Source organism: Fukomys damarensis, unplaced genomic scaffold, assembly GCF_012274545.1.
Source record: "Fukomys damarensis isolate Sample0158 unplaced genomic scaffold, DMR_v1.0_HiC HiC_scaffold_1, whole genome shotgun sequence".
NCBI classification, from domain to species: domain Eukaryota; kingdom Metazoa; phylum Chordata; class Mammalia; order Rodentia; family Bathyergidae; genus Fukomys; species Fukomys damarensis.
In genome coordinates, this window is record NW_022900913.1 from 19,846,270 (window position 1) to 19,852,082 (window position 5,813).

The following is a 5,813-nucleotide window of genomic DNA, read 5'->3' on the forward strand; positions in this document are numbered from 1 at the left end:
AAACTTGCTGGAAGATAAATTAGGCAGAAATCTGGAAGACATTGCCATAGGAAAAGATACTATGAACAAAACCATGAGTTGCATGTGAACTAGCAAAAATAAACAACTGGGATCTCATCTTACTGAAAAGCTTCTGTGCTGCAAAAGAAACCATCAACAGAACTAAGAGACAACCTACAATGTGGGAAAAAATTTTTACCTGCTGCTCCTCACACAAATGACTATTATTTAGAATATACAAAGAACTCAAAAACATCACCCCCCCCAAAAGATAAAGACCCAATTCAAAAATGGGTATCTGAAATGAACAGACATTTCTTAGACAAACAAGTAAAAGCAGCAAGTAAATATATGAAATAATATTCCACATCACCGGTCATTGAGAGATGCAGGTGAAAACAACACTGAGATTCCACCTCACCCCATAAAGAATGGCTGCTATCAAGAAGTCACACAATAACAAATGTTGACGGGGTTGTGGGGAGAAAGGAACCCTTCTCCATTGTTGGTGGGAGTGCAGATTGGTGCAACCACTATGGAAGTCAATATGGAGATACCTCAAAGAGCTGGGACTAGAGGTTCCATTTGACCCAGCCATCCCTCTGCTGGGAATCTTTCCAAAATAATTAAAAGAATCATATCACAGTGATATATGCTCACCTATGTTTACAGCAGCACAGCTTGTGATAGCTAAAAGTTGGAAACAGGCCATTTGCCCATCCGTTGGAAACTGGATAAGGAAGATGTGGTTTTTCTATAAAATGGACTATTATTCAGACATAAAGAATGAGAAATTAGATTCATGCATAGGAAAAGTGATACATATTGAGGATATGCTCCTAAGTGAAATAAATAAGTCATACATGTGTAACTACCAAATAGTGTCTCTGGTATGAAAATCTATAGTAGTACGTAAGATTCTAATGAAATAATTGATAATGTGAAATAGAAAGAAAAGGGCTAAAGGTATAGGGAAATTAGGCAGGGTAGGGGAAAGGTAATAAGGGAAAAGAAAAATATGAGAAAATGAAAAAATGGTAATAAAGTGTTTGTAAACGGGGAGGAGGAGAGGGGGTGAAGGGCGGGCAGGGACAAGGGGAAAAAATGAGAACCAAGACCTGTCATGTATGTAAAGGTACAAGATCCCAATAATGAATGTAACTGTACTGTACACCTAAAATGTATCAATAAACTCAATTTTAAAAAAGAAGAAAAAATATTTACTGAATAGTGAATGACTTGATTGGAGAAAAAAAAATCCATGTGATCTATACCTCATGATCTAATACTACAGATTTCATCCAATTGGATAATATTTGATTAAAGGGAATACCATTGTCTTTCAAAAACTAGCATGTTTGATCCTGTGAATGGTTGCATTTGTACGCCATGTCCACATCCTCGAATGTTTAGTTAGTTCAAAAATTTTAGTTACTACTCTTCTCTAAAGGGCATCCGAGTAGTCATTCACTGCAAAAGAATACTTATTTCCCAAGGCCAACATTTCCTTCATTTGTGTGATCTGCCAAATTTAGGCATTTTCACAGTCACATCAAATTATCTGTGTATTGGTGGAATAATTTTGACAAATGATTCATAAGGGAATGGTAAGATCCCTGATCTCTCAGCTTAAATTATCAGCTAAGTATTACTGTGTTCTAATCAAACCCAGAAGTTAATAAAGAATTTGAAACGTCCCAAAATATGTTTACATCAAGTAAGGGAAGGTATAATCTAGTCTCTCTTGCCTTGCAAATAAGGACAGATATCCATTCTCTCCTAGAACATCTGTTTAAGCCCACAAAAACAAAAGAAAATGTTTTGAATAACAAAGGTTTTGATGATCCATAAAATTTGAAAGGCAAATATGCAATCATCCTCATGTATTGTTTAGTAACCTGGACCTGGGATATCACTGTTAAAAATTGTAAGTGTCCATAAGACAAGTGAAATGCAGCAGATGAAATAAGGGCTTCGCAACAAGAAACTTTTCTCTACTTTTTGATTGAGACAGGATCAGTATACTTGTAACTCAGGTATACAGTGGAGGTAGAGGACATACGACAGATAGACGATAGTCAGGTAAATTGACAGACAAAATAGAGTATTTATTTTGAAGGCCAGAATAAAAAGTCACCACAAAATGTATTCCTTAAAAGAAGAGATGCTGGAAGTGTGTAAATAAAAAGAAAAATTGGCAGGGTTAGTATATAAAAAAAGTTGGTTTATGTTTTCTGAGGACAATGAGAGAATCTGCGCTACATTCATCTTCTATTTTCTGTCGGGTTGCTGACAGTCTGGCACTCCATGGCTGGTACGTATATTCCCTGTGCCCTCATCTGCTCACATTCTCCCTCTGTCTTTTATTGTTTCCACGCTGTGTGTGTTAATTTTTGTGTGAGCACAGCTCTCCTTTTTATGGCATAATTCAATTTGAATTTAACTTAATTATTTCTGCAAAGTTGTTGTTTTTTTGTTTTGTTTTGTTTTATTTTTCAGACAAGGCCAAATTCTGAGGTAGTAAGTTCTAATACATATATATTTATGGGGGCACAAAATTCACTCTATAACTGATAGGCATATGTATTCATAGTAGTGTAATAAGAAAAGAGAGATATAATTTTTTTTTTTTTGTACTAGGGATTGAACTTGGACCCTTGAGCTGGAGAGGTAGGCGCCAGAACCACTGAGCTAAATTTCCTAAAAAGACATGTAAATTTTAATTATTTATGTATTTTAACATGAAGGATTATCAAATTTATCAACTACTAAATTTCCACATCAGGTATCATAATAAATGAGAAATCTTTAAATTTCTTCTGTATAATAGGAAACTTATTTTTCATAACTTATGATATGACATAACAATACTATACAGAATATTTGACAAATAGAGAAAAAATTTGTGGATCAGAATTTCCGCAATTATTCCAGCACATCAAATGTCATGATAAAACTTTCCAGTTTATAGTAACTTAAATCAATTGCATATGTTATCTATGAGAATAGGCAACATTCCAGTCCTTTAAAGAAACACTGTAAATATAAAGAAAAAGTAAAAGTAGCTATTCTTGAAAATATGGGCAATAAAAATCTTAGAAAATGTTTGCAATTTGTTGTAGAAAATATCAAAGATAATTGAAAATTTTATCTGGGAAACAAAATTTTAGTAAGGCAAATATGCATTTAATGGAGTTAAGTACTGGTTATCTTTGGAAATTGGGTAGAGACCAAAATAAAATGTTTTTTGAAGATGTTTCCTATTCACTGACTTCTGAGACTGATGGCATGTGAGAAAAGGAGACAGGATGTGCATGAAACATGTACATCCAACTCTAAATCAGAGTATAATCCTTGAGGGTGGGTACCAAGTGACTGTTTTGTTTCATGATGAAGGAAAAGAGACAAACAAAAGTTCTATAATATAATTAATATAATATGTTATTATACTATTATATTCTAAGGTAAGTTTGTTCCCAATTGTGTGTTTAACATTGAAGCATAGGAGAATAAATTTCTAAAATAAAAAGGAAACTTGAAGTTGCACAAAACAAAAAGATAGTGGAAGATTTAGCATATCCCATGAGGTATAAGAAAAAATGATTTATGAGGTTCAGAGTCAGAGAGGATAAGCCAGACTGTAAGAGTGAGTATAACAAAAGAATGAGGAAGAAAGATCTACTTCCATGAGGCTTATATTTTTATGAAACACCTAAGGTGAAGGGTATGAAAAGGATAAAGTCAAAGGCTTGTGACCAGCTGTCCGGCAGATGATTTTACAAAGCAAGTAGAAGAGAAAAGCAAGGGAATTTAGATAGGAAGGGTAGTTTTGACTTTTTCTTAAATTGCAGCTGGATTTTTTTTTTCCTGTATGGCTGTTTTACTGAAAAATCTATCTTAAAAATAACTTCTCTCAAACTTATATACTCCAGAAATCTATCAGATTTGATTATATAAAAATTTGTAAAATAGTGTTATAATTACGATATACTGAAATTTAACAGTTTTCTTGTAGTGCTAAAATCCCTGTATCAGTTGTGGGAAATTTGTCCTTTTGAAACATCTAAGAATTTATAATAAGATATATTTATACATATATCTTTATGCTTTGTTTTTAAGTTTAAAAATATCATCTCTTCTTTGCTAATATTGAAGCTATAATGCTTTATTGCATAACTACACAACATTTATCTACAGTTTTGCTTAAATATCTTTTACTTCTCTTTATAGAATGATAATAACAAAAAACCTGAAAAGGTACATGTTACTGTTCTCAATCATGATTATGGCATTTATTATAACTCTGTTTATTAATATATTTTCCTTAAGTCAGAATGGATGAATTGATTAATATATAGTCATGCGATTCAATATCATGCATAAATAAGGGATACATTTCAAGTATATGCAGTGATATAGATTATGCTCAGAAAAATAATACTAAGCAAAAACAATTTCAAAAGCAAGATCAAATACATAGCTTTGGGCAGGAGATTTAGCTCAGAGGTTTTCCCACCTGCCTTGCAAGTTCAAGGTCCCAAGTTCCATCCCCAGTACTAAAACATAAAAATAAAATAAAATAAAATAAAATACATATCTTTAATGTCATTTACTTAAAATAGAAAAATCAGGCAAATGACAAAATATAGCAGTAATTACATTGTAGCCTTCACTTGCAAGAATATTGTTAATAGATAATCCATGGTGATTTCAAGATTTCAAGTAGAACCATTGCTCTACTTACTGAATATGTGCTAGTTATACATGTTTGCTGAGTTTGAAAAGATTTATGAAGGAATTATTATTTATGAAATTCTATATTTTTAGTACTCAACACAAAGTTTTAGAAAACACAAATTGTCTATAGAGCTGGCAAAACATATTGGTGACTTCCTGCAGTGAATGGTCTCTACTCAGCCAACTTTCATAATGCATTGTGTATTAGCTTCAATTTGGAAACACAGCAGTTCTAATAGAACCAATCACTACCAACTTCACAAAACAAATCAAAACCAAAAAGCATGCAAATTCTTCTAGCTTCATGTTCATGATTGCAGAGTTGGTTACATAGGGTGCCAGACTTCTCATGAAAAACTTCAAACTCTTCAGGAAAAGTTTTAATTATATTTGCCTGATCTCAAGGATCACAGCACTCCCCAGTTCCTTAATAGCTTTCTACAGCAAGACAGTTGAGATAGTTTTGTTGCTACTTCTTAAAATTATGTTGTGTTCAGTTGTACTTTATTTCAATCAAATTTCCTCAATTTTTGTTTTTCTGAGACATTATTATATACAGGTTCAGATCTTTAAGTCTTCCTGTAAGAATTTCCCCTAAAGAAAGGATTTCATTTGGATTGGGGTTGATATTTTTATTTATAACTAAATTTAAAATTTATTTTAATTATTTCATATAAAAAACATACATCCAGACATGATCACACACCTATACATTTTAAGTTTTATTGGTTCTAACTTGTTTCTCCTCATTGTCTGCTGTGTTGATGATGTCTTTCCTTTTCTCATTATTAAGAGTCCTCTGTTAAGTATTTTCTGTAGGTGAATACATCTTGATACAGAGTTTTAAAAATTGAAATTCTACGACAAAAGTTTATCCATTTTAAGAAGATAAAATACATGTGAAAAATCATGTTATACTAACTAGACATATGGTTTTTTGTTAGAGGATTCTTCATTCTTTTTTCCAATTTTATAGCTTCTGCCCTAAAATAAGAAGATGATCCATTTAATATTTTATTTTATTTACAATGTTAAAGATATTTTATTTCTTTTTATTATATAGAACTCATAAAGTT